The sequence below is a fragment of the Dryobates pubescens genome, chromosome 1 (assembly GCF_014839835.1).
Source record: "Dryobates pubescens isolate bDryPub1 chromosome 1, bDryPub1.pri, whole genome shotgun sequence".
Taxonomy (NCBI): domain Eukaryota; kingdom Metazoa; phylum Chordata; class Aves; order Piciformes; family Picidae; genus Dryobates; species Dryobates pubescens.
The window spans coordinates 23213328-23230834 of NC_071612.1; positions in this window are offsets into that span (position 1 = coordinate 23213328).

Genomic DNA, 17507 nt, shown 5'->3' on the forward strand with positions numbered 1-17507 from the left:
CAGCTGCGATGAAAGCTATGAACTTTCTCCACCCCAGTCTGGGAATTAGGTCTGATGTGGGAGATGGCTTTAGTTCTCACCCATCCAATCCACCCCGCCTCTCCAGGTTGTGGGAATTAGTACTCCACAATAGTCTGAGCCGCCTGCACTGTTACTTCGTCTCAAGAAAAACCTTATTTCTAATGGAATAATTCAGATCATTTCACCTGGGTGCTCCTATTAAACCCATAAGAAAAAAAAAAATATGGCAGGAACACAACAATTTTGTGACAGGGAAGACCAAAGAACTCTTCACTTGTATACCCACTTCATGATGAATTGGTGAGAAAGCAACCCAGACACTGCAAAAATACATTGTGCTGAGGTCAATGAAACACCAGCTACTGGTGATAAAACACACATTAAAATAATTGCATGCAGACACATGCCCCCTAAATTGAAATCAATTAGAGAACACAGTTACATCTTGTTTGTTAGCTTGGCTTTAATTAAGTTCAGCATCATGTCTTTGTGAGGCATTAGTTTTGTTGGAGGCCTCCCCTGCCTTATGATTAACATCCTTTAACTATTCCATGCCTTGTCAGCAATAAGTTTAACCAGAGAGTTTTCCATGCAAACACACAGCCAGTAGTCTGAGATTTGTACTACACCATTTATTTGCATTTGCTTGGCTTTTTTTGGCTTGTTTCTTATGATCAGGCATATGTTACATTCAGAGCAGGCTCAGAATGGGGCAGGGGGAAGAAGAAGAAAACCTCCCAAAAAAACACACACACAACCAAACCAAACCAAACAGCAACAAATAAACAAACAAATCCAACCAAACAAAAAACCCCACAAAACAACAACCCCCCAAACCCAACAAAACACACCACTTTTTTCTTTGGTAGAGTCAAAGCCAGCTCCTTTGGGTAGGCAAGATTACCACGCTTTTCATACCCTTGTAACTGTATCTGTGATCACAAAGTAGAATCTCTTAGTTTAAGAGCCTGGAATGTAAACACTCTCACAGCTGTTAATGTGGGTGAAAGGCAAGGAAGAGCAAGAAGAGATCCTGAAAGGCTCTTTTCCCTTTGCAGGTGTTCTCAAGCACACAACCTGATTCTGGTTTCATTACACCAGTGGAACACTGTAGCAATCCAGTTTAGTATCTAAACCAATACTAGGTTGAGATCCGAGTGTGGGCTACAATATTACTCCTTTGTGAAACTGCTCCAGTTAGATCAGCCTAGACAAGCAGATGCTACTCTAGCCTGAGGTTCTTTTGGAGACCTTTGTATGTTAAACACCATCCCGTGGCTTTGTTATAAGGAAGTGTGTCTTTGCACAGGAATTTCCTTCTCCATTAGCTGACCCCTCTCTAAGAAGTTTTGTAGTGTCCTCAGGAACTGAGCTAGAAAGAAGTTCTCTGCCTTCTGTCTTCAGTGTGGTACTGGCTTGCAGATGAAGGAGTTCTTCTGACTTGAGTGGCTGTGAGAAAGCAACAAGTGCTCCAGCAGCATCACTCCAGGTTTATTCTGGGGTAGCTGCAATCACAGTTTGCAACCAGTCCTGTAGGTTATGTAAATAGCTAGAGTAAATAAGAGCAATGTAGCTGTCCTCTGGCACAATAGATGAAGCTCAAGAACATCTGAAAGAGGATGTCCCCAAGAGAGACATGGACTCATGACTAACATGAAAGAAAAGCAAACGGTGTCTTTGTAGTCAATGCAGAATGGGCCCAGTTCCAGTGAGTTCCAAGCACCGATACCTGCCGGTGCCTGCAATTTTGCTGTCATCCCCAGCAGTATCTGTAGTGGGCACCCTCACTGCAGCCAAGTTTCACCTGCCTCTAAAGATTGTGTCAGTACTCTCCAACCCAGTATGTTGCAAGAGAGACTTATATGTGACCATTCTGGCCAAAAATCAGGAGAAAGATGAATCTGTGGTCCTAAAGTACAGGCTCTGCTATACCTAAGTGTCTACAGACCCTCTGCTATGTCCTCACTGCATGGAACACCCTAAAGATGCAGCTGACCATGAAGATACAAGGAAGAGCTGAGTGAGAAGTTTGCCAAACTGCATCTAAAGATCATAAAGCTCCTTATCAGAAATCAGAATCCTTCACATTCAATAGCATCTCCTGGCTTCTGTCAAAACAGGAAGCCCAGTCTGCCTGTCAGTTAAATAAGCTGAGCTCCCCAACAGATATCTTACACTGTTCCATCCAACAGGACTGTGGTATTATTTCAGCATCATTTTGGCACATATAACCTATTGATAGAACAGGAAGCACACTCTTTGACAGGTGCCCCCATCTCTCAGTGCCAAGACAGTGATTTTGCTCAGGCGACAGGTAGTAATAGGACAAGTGACAATCTTTTTAAACTAAAAGAGGGAAGATTTAGATTAAATATGAGGAAGAAGTTTTTATACTGAGGATAGTGAAACACTGGCACAGGTTGTCCAGAGAGGTGGTAGATGCCCCATCCCTGGAAATATTCAAGGTTGGGCTGTACAGGGCTCTGAGCAACCTGATCTAGTTGAAGATGCTCTTGCTCACTGCAAAGGAATTGGACTAGATGACATTTAAAGGCCACTTCCAACCCAAAATATTCTATGAACTCAGACTCTCAGCCCTGAGACCCCTCCATTCAGTTCCCAGACTGTCTGGGACAATGAAAAGCCCTGCAAGTGTATCTAATTTTCTAACTTTCCTTACAGCTCATCCCTCCATCAAAGCCAATTGCAGCGCTTGCCAACTAGAAAAAACACCATATGGAAGTGGAGAGATGACAGCAAAGAAACTGAAGCCTCTGGGGGGAAAAATTCCAAACCCAAAACCTACCAAAAAAATCCAGTCAAAAAATCACAATTTATGAGGTTATTAAATAACAGTGGGAAATAAGTAGAAAGAGATATGGGGACACTTTTATTACACCATTCCTACACCAACATAATTCAATTAGCACTTCTCCCTTTGAGTAAAGATTGAATTCTGCATCTATCAGATTTATTGTCAGATATTTGTTATTTAGCAATGAGATTTTTAAGTGAATAAGTTCATTTAACCAGAAATGTTATGGCTCCCCTTTGTAGCATCCTTTTGTAGATGCTACTGCCTTGACATTCTCCCTTCCATTTCCACATCTTAAAACTTTTGGAAAGGCCATGAACACTAGAAGGCTGTGCATATTCTTATACGTGGAATATGGAAGGCAAGGAGAAAGGTTTTGGTGACATCCAGTGTTGCACACTCCTTCTGGATGTATTATGAAGACAAGATCTCTTGAACAATTTTTCAGACATTATGTTCACGTTCCTGAGGTGCTCAAGGCCAAACTATTGTCCAGGTTACCACAATTACTACGGTTTTAGACAAATCTGCTGAGGTACTCAGAGTTATTGTGATCCAGGCCAAGATTCACTTCTGGACACATTACACTGCTTAAGTAGCCAGTCTTCCTCTTTTAAGCATTCCCAGTGACGCTTGTGCTCCACAACAACATACTTGGGGAAGTTTAGGCTCGAAATGAGGAGAAAGTTCTTCACAGAGAGAGTTGTTAGGCATTGGAATGTGCTGCCCAGGGAGGTGGTGGAGTCACCATCCCTGGAGGTGTGCAAAAAGGGAGTGGATGTGGCACGTGGTGCCATGGTTTAATAGTCATGAGGTGTTGGATGACAGGTTGGACTTGATGATCTTTGAGGTCTTTTCCAACCTCATTGATTCTATGATTTGCAACACCAAAAGGAACTACTGAAGATGACTTCCCCAATGTCAGGATAGGCTCAATCTACACAAGGATGTTTGTTAAAAGGGCCAGTCAGCAAATATTAGCGTTTCCCATATACTAGAGAAGAGCTGCTGAAAGGAGCATGTATCACGATCTGTGGAATTTATTTATAGCTTTATCTTCTAACAATCTTCACATAGGTCTGGAGTGCTGAGAACTCTTGAAAACATTGCCACCCACTTGATTCCCAACAACAAAAAAAGAATTGAACCAGGCACTGTCCTTCACTTTGCTCTTTGCTCTATATTTGTATCCGTTCCCCTCCCAGTTCTCCTGCCAGCCTTGTCTGAAGGCAGAGTCCAACATGTATGCATCCCACCATGCACAAAACTTTTCACTGAGCCTAACCCACCACCTCATTCTGTCAAAGCTAGCCATGTTGCCAACCTCACTGTTATTTGAATCTCTGCCTAGCTTCAATGTAGCTGAACCTTCTTTCTTACATGTACATCACTGCATCCTAATGTCCTTTTTTTATAGTTCTGAAGTTCAGTCTTGCCCTTTATCCATTGCAAATGAAAGCTAGATAAGCTGTTTCCTGAACTTCTTTCCTGCTATTCCTCTTCAGCTAAGTCTGTTATTCTACTGCTAGATTAACACCATTTTTTCAACCTGCCCTGCTTGCACCCCCTTCACCTTGACTGAATGCATTCATTGGCATTCCAAATTCTAGTCAATACTTCCAGAATAGTCAGCTCTGTCCTGCAATGCTCACATCCTCCTCTCTAACATTATGGGGTACAGAAAATGGGAAGGGACTTAGATTATGTATGCAGTATGTGGAATGATTTTTACCTCCTAGTGAAGTTCTCTAGTAGTCTTGGGCTGTAAACTCTCTGGGAAAGAGGCAGACAGCTCTGTATTTGGTGTGGTTGATAAGAGCTGATTTTGGTCAACCTCTGGGTGACACAGCAGTTCAACATCATCCACATTGTTTCTGTGAAAGAGATGTTTCACCAGGGTTATCTCTCTAATATCCTAGGTTTGCTCTTGAAGACTCCAATCTCTTTTTTCTGAGTAACATATTTTTTTCCAACCCTGCTCTGGTTTAACACATATATGTTCGCTGACTTAACAAAAAAAACATGACCAAAAAAAAACCCTAAGTAAACAAAACAAACAAAACCATCCAAAGAAAAAACCCAAAACACCAACCAACCAAACAAAACCTTCCACAGTCATACTGTTAAATCATTTACCTTTTGGAAACAGGCTGGTCACACCTAGGCAGACTGGCGCTAAACACTACTAACTCCTGAACCGTGCCAAGGAATTGTTTGGAAGAGTCCAAGGTGACCAACGGCATGCCAGGGACAATGCCACTAACATAAAAGTACAGATGATTACATTCCCATCTCTGAGAACATTTCTCACATGCTTTAGCATAGACATAGGCTTAAGGACTTAAGTGATTTTCTCCTGCTCCACTGTGTAAGCACCCATGCAAAATAACAGAGAGGTGATATCCGCTCCAGACTAACAGCTCAGCCACTGCTTTCACGAACAGTAGAGGGGGTGCAGGGTGTATGCAAACATGCACATGTAACATTGTAGATTCTCTGCTTAAGTGCTAGAGGTTGATGGTTGCATTTGATAAGTTTATGTATACACATTGTGCTTAAAAGACAAAACTGTTCAAAAGCAAAGTCCAAAGAGCAGTACACGGCCAGAAAGATTAAGGCTGTTAAATATACAGAAGCATACATTGCCTAGTGATGTCTTAATCTGTGGTCTAAAATAAGGCAGCTACTGGCAGCGTTCAGGAAGAGCTTTCACAGCTTGTGCAGCACTCAGCTGATATAGACTGATTTTGGAGCAAGTATTTTTCACTTCTGTGCAAAAGGTGATATTTATACAAATGTAGAACACATGGAAAGCCTTGGAACACCTCTTCTGCAACACCAGGTAGCCAGAAACTGAATACACAGCTTTTCTATTTGAAAGTATTCTCAACCTATGTACTTAGGACAGGACTGTGGCAAACTTTAGCACTTAAAACTTATCCCCCATTCCCGCCCCCAAACTATTAATACCAACAGTCAAATGCTGAAGGACAAAAGAACACAGTTTGGCTTCAGTCACACTAGTGAAAATCTGGAGCAGCTCAGCTGAGGCCAGCATAACTGAGATCAGAATTTGGCCCACACTCAGCAAACTAAGCCAAATTAATTACCACACTCTCTCCCTACATGTCTGCATATTAAAGAGCATGGGTTTTGTTTTGCTTTGGGTTTGTCAGTTGGGGGGGGGGGGGGGGGGGGGGATGTGTGTTTTGTTTTGTTTGTTGTTTTTTCCTTAAGTGCACATTTCAGCGAGTCTAAAAGTACATTCTGTAATTGTTACCAAAATGCCAGCTGACGTAAAGAAGCTTCACAGATTTAATAATATTTTGCTTGGAAATGGGTGTAGAAGTGGATGTGTTTTCTAATCCTGTCTGCCTTGGCTCTGAGCTGTAGGAAACACCTTTCTGAGAATGAAGAAAATAGTGAAACTTTTCTCCCACACGAAAAGCTTCAAATATCTCAGTAATGACAATTACTTTTATCAGCTTGGACATTTTCTTTAATGCCTAGATGAAGATAATTTAATCAAGATTAAAAAGGAAAAGTGGACAGAAAGGAGGCCAGAAGATTTGGGGCACGCTGTATCGGTCCAGTGGGGGGGGGGGGGAACCTTCCTCCTGCTATCTTTTACTGTTCTCAGTTAAATACTTTCTAGGTCCCAGCCCACTGAATGAGAGGCATCGAATGAAATAAAGTAGTTATCTGTCTGCCCCTTTTGTCATCTTTCAAGATAAAAAGTTAAAAACTTGCCAAGCTCTGCCTCCACATAAAGGAGTGTTTTTCTAGTCAGTCTTGGTCAGTATTCATAAACGTGGGCTGTAAAAAACCGGGGCACAGCTCTGAATCTAAATGAAGTAAAAAGCAGGAGTCATACACAGCTACAAGTGCATCATACTGAGTGTAAAAAGCAATGGCAGAAGGAAAAGGATGTATTCATCCCTTACCATCACAATCCCTGTACACCAGGTCATGATCAGACATTGACTACGCCTTCAAGCACCAAGAGAGAGCTATCACACAGTTAATTTGGATTCTGACAACATCAACTACAATCAGAATCCAGTTCCCGGAGCCAACATACAATTTTCTCAGTAGCAACAGAATAATTCAGCTTGCTTCTCCAAGAATGAGAGAGGTCATTTATTTCATTTTCTCCTGTGGTGCAGCAAATTCTGGAGGGAGTGTTTTGGGACCTACAGGAAAGCCAGCTGAGGAAGCATTCCGGTAAATCTTCAGAAGAGTGGGATTTATGGTCAATTTGTCTTTTCTGCTCTGCTCCTTCAGTTTTTCTCATTACCTCAAAGGCTCACCAGCTTTATGCATACACTCTCAGGACTCTCATATACCTCACTTCAATACATGCTCTTTCTATGAAATAGCTGTGGACTACTCCTCTCATACCATTCATCACCACGTACCACCCTTTGCATCATCAGCTCCCAGTCTCTACCTGCTAAGCTGCTAGTGTGGGAAAGAGAAGGCATCCACATCTATCCAAGAAAGGAATTGTATCTATGCCAGAGTACCCTGGAGCATAGGTACAGATTGCCATCTTCAAGATGTGAAAGAAATGAGTGGCATAGGCACCAACCCATCTTCTAGTCTTCAACCCCGTCAGCTGCAAAAGCAGAAGGAGATGGATGACTTGCAGCATCATGCTGTAATTTTTCCTTTGGTTTAGGCAAAGAAGCCATCTGCTGCTCAGTGCAGCTCATGAACCAACTATGACTGAAGCCAGCAGTCAGCCCTGTGTTATGCTTGAAGCCATCAGCCCAGTTCATACTGAGGCGCATTTACAGAGCTAGGGCCTCCGAGTCAGCACTAATGACTTCTACACTCACTTTAAGGTTGCTCCTCGCTGCCAGATGTTTTCAAAGTGCCTGCGAAGTAAATTAAGCCTGGGCTTAATAAAACCTATTTATGTTCTCTCATTTAGCAAAGCTCATGTTTATGGGGATTTATTAGGCACTTAACTGCACAAAAGAGGAAAATATTTGCTTGTAATTTCAATTGCTCCGTATGGCACTCTGACTCAGTGGCCTCTAAAAGCACACAAGTATTTTCCAATAAACAAAGAACTGGTTCAAACTGCTGCCCATTGAAAATGAGACTCAACACAAACAGATTTGATTCAAAATATTCCACCCCCCAAACAGAAAAAAAAACCATCAACAAAAACCAACCAAACCAAGCAAACAAAAAACCCCAACCTAAACCCCAAGGCAAAACACACACACCCCCCCAAACCACAGTCACCAAAAGAAACCAAACCAAGGAAAAAAAGGCAACCAGTTGGAAAGGATCCAACTTTATTTTTACTGTAATGTTGCAAAAGTTTTCATATCTATATAGGGCAGTGACTCCTTCAGCCCTCAAGCAGTGATAGTGAAACCCAGCATTAAGCTTGCCAATATAATAATCTCAAAAGTACACCAGCATGTGGTCATCATTATGGCTCTTGCCACTAACCAGCTTCAGTGAAGACGGAACCAGAGATTTCTTACATGCAAGCATCCTTCAGACTGAATCCAGGTGTAAAACTTTTAGCAAGTAACTTTCCTTTGTAGGTGAAATTCATATATATGTGCACCCACATGAACAGGATTCAAAGAACTCCCAGTAGCGGAGAACAACTGGAAATCACAAACCCAAGCAACTAAATAACCAAGTCACTGTGTCGCATTAGTGAATAGGCAAAAGTCAAAGGACTTGAAGAAACTGTGCTGCTTTGCATCGAGCAAGATCACGGAATCACCAAGGTTGGAAGAGACCTCAAAGATCATCAAGTCCAACCTGTCACCACAGACCTCGTGACTAAACCATGGCACCAAGTGCCACATCCAATCCCCTCCAGGGATGTTGACTCCACCACTTCCCTCGGCAGCCCATTCCAAGATGCATCATTATCGTTCTTTGCCAACAGTGATCATCAGAGTTTACTCAGCAATTGCTATTTGCTTTAATTTCAGGTTGTCCAAAAGCCTTTTAGCAGGTTATCAGCTGGGCTAATTTCTCCTGTTTGTTATATAAATAATTTTCACCTTGTTCATGCTTTGTAGCTAGTCCTCTACATCTCCTGACTACAGAACAGGCAAGGCACAAGCCAGAATGTTAAACTATTCGTAGGCTGGCGTACCAAATTTTAAGTTGTTTTCTTGTCAAACAGAACTCCTGGACTTAGACTGCTATTTGTAGGTATTCATGTTGGGCTGTATCTTCTCCACTCCTTATATTTTTGAATGTTTCCCTCTCAACATGCCTGGATATCTTCATTTAAGGCCACTGAAAGTGGTCCAGGGAAGGACTCCAAGTCAGAATCCATCCACTTTTCCAAGAGGATTACTCTTAATTTGGGGGTATAGAAACACTGTTCGTTGTTGTGGGGTTTGAGTTTGTTTGGTTTTCTTGTTTATAAATAATCATTCATTTCCTTTAGGAGGTGTTTCAGTCTTACAGATCACTGCCAAAGTAAGAATAATATATCAATATGTAAATTAAAGATGTAAATTAAAATATGAAGTGTTTTAATCAGAGACTATGCTTAGTCTGGAGGAGAGGAGGCTCAGAGCAGACCTTATTGCTCTCTACAACTACCTGAAGGGAGGTTGTAGCCAGGTGGGGGTTGGTCTCTTCTCTCAGGCAATCAGCAACAAAACAAGAGGACACAGTCTCAAGCTGTGCCAGGGGAGGTTTAGGCTAGCTATTAGGAAGAACATAGAAAGGGTGATTTGACATTGGAATGTGATGCCCAGGGAGGTGGTGGAGTTACCATCACTTGAGGTGTTTAGGAAGAGACTGGATGGGGTACTTGGTGCCATGGTTTAGTTGATTAGGTGGTGTTGGATGATAGGTTGGACTCGATCTCAAAGGTCTTTCCCAACCTGGTTAATTCTATTCTATTCATTGTATTGTGTCTAAGGGATCACAACAAATACAGAACTCTTCTGGAAATTAATCTGCAAGTGACTTGATATTAGGAAAAATAAATATTTCAAAGAAAAAGCCCTCAGAATTCCCTAATTTATATAGCCATGGTCAATCTCCATGTTGTTTCTCAGTAGTCATTTTGCACCTTAGCAGGCTGCATTTCCCTTCCTTAATTTCTATATGTGAGGTAATCACAGTGACTGGTAGGACAAGCTGCACAGTGAATTGTTTCACTGGGCTTAAACATAAAAAATGAGATTTGGAGAAAAGTATTGATAACTTGATACTCTGGGAATGAGGAAACTACAAAACAATTATTAGCACTACAGCTTACAGGATATTTAGCAAGCCACATGAGAACACTGGCACCAGTAATTGCTGAACAGAATCTGATGTCCCCTAGGAATGGATTTACACTTAATACCACAGGGCACCTGTCCAAAGCTGTGTCACAGGAAATGTGCACACATTTTTGCATGTCAAAGAATCATGAGAAGACTTCCATACCTCAGAATTTTCATTCTTCAACTATTTCTCTCAGCTGGTTCTGCTTCTATTTTTCTGTTTCATTCCTGGCTTATTTTTAACGAAGAAACTTGATATTTCATTACAACCTTGTTCATCACAAAATTAAGACAAGCTGCCTCTTTCTTCTTCCAACTGTTTTCAAGGGAAAAGAGGGTCTTTAAATCAACTTGAGTGAATAAGTTGCTGTTCAGTAAAATTACTTCTCTTCTTCTTTGCTTTTAAGCAGAAAGGCATCTTCTGGATCCAAGGCAAAACCCAACCAAATAAACAATCATTTCTTGACAGAGAAGAGAATTTCCTCCCTTTCAAAACTCATTGTGGTAACTATGTCTTAACTCTGGATGGATAGAGATGTTCTTTCCCTGGAAACACTTTTCTCAGAGGATAAAATGTTTAGAACAACACAAGAAATTATCACGAGGAAGAAAACGACGAAATTCTACAACACACAGCTTCCCATTAACTTCCATTTAAAACAAAGAAGGTGAGTTTCTTTTGTACAGTGGCATTTTCTGTTGAGAAGTATTGCTCAAAGAAGCAAGCTTGTCACTTGTCCCAACAAGTGACATACATCTAACATTTTCAATATTAAAAAACCCACCACAAGAGGGGATTAAATATGATCTGCTCGATGAGCGATGCAATTGTCTCTGCTTTACGTCCACTTTCTTCCTGTAACTGCTGATTGCTCAAAGCAGCAGAGTTACCAGAGGAGTAGACAGACTTTATAGAGACTTCAGGGACACACACACCTCTCTATACCAGGAGAATCATCTCCTTCCCCTCATTAACTGCTCTCATCAGAAGAACACTACCTTGTGTTCACATTCACTTCTCACAGGTAACACATTACATTCAGGCTGCTGTATTATTCCTAAGACAGTCTTTGGGCTTTGTGATTTACAAGTTCTTTTATTTATTATACATCAGCACATCAACATAAGATTTCTCTCGCTGTCCATGGCATTATGTCAAGATTAAGCATCTCACACAACTGTGAGAGAAGTCTGATATACAGAGCATAAGGTTGGCACAACTCAAGTGTTTCCCATATTGTCTTTTGATTTTAAAGGGCTGTCACTATGAGACAAACTATTCACTTATTTATCACTTCTCCTCTTCAGAGATTACAACAAACTGGGATCTTTACCATGAACTATGAATCATTTAAAGCTGTGCTACATTCTGGAAAGTCCTTGATCTCATACGGGTGCAGATCAAACACTTGAATCCTGCTGCCAAAGGAGGGAAAGAGTCTGCCTTCACAGCATTGCAAATCTCATGATTTCATCTTGGAGCTTGTGATCAGCTCTCAGTCTTGTGATTAACAAGAAGTTCCAGCTTCCACTTTAAAAAGCCAGCATTTAGTTTCACTGTCCATAAAGAATAGCATAAACCTATGGCGCCCTTAAATCCCAAATGGCTCAACGACTAAGCCACAGGGTGCAACATTTAGCTCTTCATGGGGGAAAGAAAAATATTTACACTCTGCTTTGGAGGTAAAATTCTCTATTATTTCTTTTCCTGCTTTGTCAAAAAAATATCTCCCCCCAAAATGTTGATGCTAGCAAAGACATTTTGAAATACGGAAATACTGGGGTTTTTTTACTGTTTTTACTCAGAGTTCTGATTGTCACAATCAGCAGTATTTAAGGAGGACTTTAAAATGATACTTTAAAAATGTAATAACTGCTCTCCTATATACAAGAGCATAAAAGCTTGGTGCACTTTCAGCTTTGCAACAATCATCATATCAATGCTAAGTTTTGTGTCACTGAGTCACAAGAATATTTTAAGATCTCCTAAGGACCTTGTCCATGTAGCTCTTAGAAGTAAAGTTCATTTATGAGAAAGAGCAGCCTGTAGATTTAAAAAGTAGAATGGAATAGACCAGAAGAGACCTTCAAGATCGTGTCCAACCTATCATCCAACACCACCTAATCAACTAAACCATGCAACCAAGCACCCTATCAAGTCTCCTCTTAAACACCTCCAATGATGGTGGCTCCGCCACCTCCCCAGGCAGCCCATTCCAATGGGCAATCACTCTCTCTGTGTAGAATTTCTTCCTCACCTCCAGCCTAAACCTCCCCTGGTGCAGCTTGAGACTGTGTCCTCTTGTTCTGGTGCTGGTTGCCTGGGAGAAGAGACTGATGTGCCAAGTGCCATTTATTTCCTTCCCTTTTTTGAAGTGTCAAACTTAAATCGTTATTGTAAACTGTACTTAGTATTTGGAATGGACTTCTAATAGGGAAAATTATCTCACTGTATATTTTACTGATGAGGAATGACAGCATCAGCCTTGAACAGCCTAACAGTTGGGTTTCCTGTGCTTTGAGATCACACAGACTTGGAAATTCTCTTTTTATTTATACCAGTGGTTTTGTAGAGCAAATATTCTCCTAGGCAATAATCTTTACAGATTGAAATAAAATCTGACTTTGATTCTTTGCATGATTCAGTCTTATATTTACTTTAAAACTACTCTCTCTACAACACTTCAGCAAAAGGGACTGGAGCATTACACGTACCATATGTCTCAAATTGTCACTGTTTGAAGCTTAATTGTCAGAAAGGATAAAATTGATTCTTCTTTCCCTTTAAATAAACCCAAACTGACAGAATTAAGAGAATTCCCTCCAGCTGCCTCCAGTCTAAAGTCCAACTTCTAAAGTGCTGGTATTCAGATTCATTTTAATACCAAAAGTGACACCTGGCAATGTTAACAGTGTATAAAATCCTAAGAAAAATGGATTTATTTAACTGTATTGTACTAAATTAGACTGGGGGGGGGGGGGGGGGGGGGGGGGGGGGGGCAGGGGAGAGGGTGGGATCCAGTTCTGAACATGTCCAGATAAAGCCATAATTCCAGACCTGATGAAAAACATACATGAAGAAAATGAGATATTAGACATTGATAGCTCATGGTCTGGTCTCCAAATTAGTTTGAGGGATGACTCTAGTCAAATGATGTACAAAACTGTCAGATTTCTAGTGCATAGATCTGTTGGAAAATGTTGTGTCTGCAATGAAGGTTTACATGCATCTATGCCCTGACATTCTTTCTGGAATGGTTTTGCAAGCACAAAGAAATTCCTCTTTTACCTTTAAAGCAATAAAGATCAGGCTGTTACCAGAAAGCAGAGAGTCCTCTGAATGCACTCTGAAAGAGTACCAACCAGCAGAACAGAACAGAATAAACCAGGTTGGAAGAGACCTTCAAGATCATCATGTCCAACCCATCATCCAACACCGCCTAATCAACTAAACCATGGAACCAAGCACCGTATCAAGTTTCCTCCTAAACACTTCCAATGATGGCGACTCCACCACCTCCCTGGGCAGCACATTCTAATGGGCCATCCACTCTCTCTGTGAAGAACTTCTTCCTAACGTCCAGTCTGAACCTCCCCTGGTGCAGCTTGAGACTGCGTCCTCTTGTTCTGGTGCTGGCTGCCTGGGAGAAGAGACCAGCCCCCAGCTGGCTACAACCTCCCTTCAGGGAGTTGTAGAGAGCAATAAGGTTTCCCCTGAGCCTCCTCTTCTTCAGGCTAATCAACCCTGGCTCCCTCAGCCTCTCCTCATAGGGCTTTTGTTCCAAACCCCTCACCAACTTTGTTGCCCTTCTTTGGACGCATTCCAGCAAGTCAACATCCTTCCTAAACCGAGTGGCCCAGAACTGGACACAGGACCCAAGGTGTGGCCTAACCAGTGCTGTGTACAGGGGCAGAAAACAAGAGTAGAAGTAAAAAAGAGATGACACATATTACAGTTCAGCCAGGGGTCTGGGGTTAGAAACAGGGAGAAAACTTGAAATCTCTAACACTATATCTGCTGACCTCATCCTTGATCTTAAGGGAGATGGGATGAATTTTGTGCCCTAAAATAAATAAATAATGAGGTCATAGTGAAAATGCATGTTTATTTCAGGAATAAATAATAATAAACATTAAAATAAACAATAAGCATTTCAAGCCTTTACATAAGCAGTTCCTGTTAAAACTAGGAAAGAAAAGCTAATATTGGACTCCCCAGTATCATAGTCAGCAATTCACAAGGTCCTCAAAATGTTTTCCCCAACGTCTCAGCAAGAATCACTTTTCTTTCCATCTCTTAAGAGCAAACAGCCTAATGGTCATGCATTCATTTCTTTATTTGGCTATAGCCAAAATAAGGAATTTCAATGAGAACAAGCACCTTATTTCAGAGACAAGGAAGATCTGAACTCATGACTTCAGCAGCAATGCTAGAAGTGTCGAGAAGGTCCCTTAGTCATGGAGGAAGATGTGAAAGGGGAAGGATGGTTCAGAAGAGTATGATTATCACTTTAAAAGTAGCCCTATGCCATCTCTAAAGAAATGCATCTGTGGTGAAAAGTTAGAGGGATAAATAGTTCTGCTGCTCCAAGCAATACATCCATTCAGGGTAACACTTAAGACCTGAAATGTTAAGACTGAAACTCAACCAGATATTTCTTTATAGCTATTCTGATCTAGAATAGAATTAACCAGGTTGGGAAAGAACTTTGAGATCGAGTCCAACCTATCATTCAACACCACCTAATCAACTAAACCATGGCACCAAACACCCCATCCAGTCTCTTCCTAAACACCTCAAGTGATGGTGACTCCACCACCTCCCTGGGCAGCACATTCCAATGTCCAATCACTCTATGTTCTTCCTAATAGCTAGCCTAAACCTCCCCTGGCACAGCTTGAGACTGTGTCCTCTTGTTCTGGTGCTGGTTGTCTGGGAGAAGACACCAACCCCCACCCAGCTACAACCTCCCCTCAGGTAGTTGTAGACAGAATAAGGTCTCCTCTGAGCCTCCTCCTCTCCAGGGTAAGCAACCCCAGCTCTCTCATCTTCTCCTCATAGGGCTTGTGCTCCAAACCCTTCACCAGCTTTGTTGCCCTTTATTGCCCTCGGTAGCAAAACAGCAGAGAGCACTCTAGCCTTACACGCTACACTAAGTGTCCCCAAATAACCAACCACCAAAGTCTTCCTCCTGCTATCTGCAAGCCTTCCCCCAAATTCAATGTTGCTGCACTTCCAATATTTAGGCAGTAGTGGTTTCAACTATCTACAGAGGAATTAACAGGAGAAAAGAGTTTCTCATTTCACAACCACCTTCAAAGCTCTGGTCTGCCAGAAGCACTGATCGTGTTCGTAGAAAGGGGGCAGAAGAGTTGACTCTTCTGATGAGATAGAGACAGACAAATAATTCCCACTGTGAAAGACTGAACAGCTGAACTTAGCAGCCATGACAAAACCAAACACTTCCCTGGTTGTAAAGTAAGGCATACAGAAGTACTTTTACATTTTCTCACAGAATAAATCCATAAGAGGAAACTTAATGGTAGTCCATTCAGCATAGTCCTGATTCAGCTTCAATTCCAGATGGAGCTATCCGATTGAGTTCAGGTAGCAATTGTTTTATAGGCAGGAAAGTGTTGAAAAGGCATCTGTTTACTAGAAAACAAAGCATGGGTGGCCTCTCAGAAACCTGCAGTCCTTCCCACACTACATGAGGTTTTAGTTAAGACCAAAATAAGAGAGTTTAAACTTCTTCAGTTTAAAGGAGCAAGAAGTATTTCTTTTCATCCTATGCTTGCCTATATTTGTTCCCCTTTTTGTTTAGCCCTGTAGCTGCATCTTATCCTGGCCTGAACCACCCTTCCTTTCTCTGCCCCCGTTCCCTTTTACAGCTCCTCCTGGGTAAATCAGATTTCTCTTGAATAGCTTCTGTTAATCTGACAACTCAGTAGGGACTAACGCCGTCACCTCCTGCCTAAAGACGAATATCTGCCATGGCATGAAAATGAAACAGAGAAGGAAGGGATGCTCTAAGTCAACAGCTATCTCTATAGCCTTGAGGTAATGGGGGCACAGAGAAAAAGCACCTCAGACAGTATCTTTCCTACCCAAATACTAGCTCTGTGGTATGCACAAGAAGTCATTCACATCTACCTATCCCCCAGACAACATCAAAACTGCTGAACACAGTGTGCAGTTTCTACTAATGGCCTGTATCTTCATTACTTTATTCTCTTATTGATCATTGTTACTCCATTTTACACTCTCAGTAAGGCATCCAACCAGCTATTATCACCTGAAGAGTGATACAACCTTGAAAGGTTACAACCTTCACCTGAAGGGACAATAAGCAAACACAGAAAACTTTACCTAGTTTATAACCTCTTCTGCCCTATGCATTCAACCACTTCCAAGTCTAGCAGAAGAGATTCATACCCTCATTTCGTCCTCACCCCTACCCTTGATGCACTTTCCAGGAGATCAGTTTACTAGGGGTAGAAGTGTGAGGTGAGAAGAAAACAGGGCATGTGGATATTTCAGTGTTGGGGCTTACTGTGTTAACCCCAGAATCACATCAGAGGTGCCACACAGCTAACACTTACATTCAGTATCTTAAGTTGTCAGCCTGAGGGTATCAAGAAACAGAAGAAAGCCCAGATTTATTACATTCAAGTGATCACACCTTGAGGCACATCCAAGTGTGGTACATGATTTGGGAATGACAGGAACAGATGCTGTAAAATACATTCAAAGAAAAAATGCATAATTGTGATAGCTCATGACACCTTTCCTTCAACTGACTACATTTGCTATAAATCTTCCTGCTTTCTCATTCCCCTGGCAGGCAATGGGAACCATCATCCTCCAGTGGAGTATCTGCACCACTAGCTAGCCTCCACCAGCCACCTCAAATGACAGTGATGCCTGGAATAAGAACTCCATCAAGAAGTGATGGGAGGTGATTACTGATACCTTTGCACAAAACCACACTGACTCCAGTCTCAAATAACAGAGAAGACAAGCCAACTGCTTAGGTCCACTGGGAGCACCTGGCTAATCACAGCGTACCCAGGGTTTCTGGGCTTGCTCCCTTATTTCAGTCTTTTCCTTTACATTCAGTTTGCACACCCAAATCCATATTGGAACAGGCTGCCCAGGGGGGTTGTGGAGTATCCTTCTCTGGAGATATTCAAAACCTGCCTGGATGCATTCCTGTGATCTGCTTTAAGTGATGCTGCTCTGGCAGGTGGGGTTGGACTAGATGATGTTTCAAGGTCTCTTCCAACCCCAGACATTCTGTGATTTTATGACATTTGAGAATCAGCTTGGCATGGCCTAGAAAGACATGGAAGAAGTAGAAGAGCAATGAACAATGACATCTGCAAGCAGTAATGGGCCT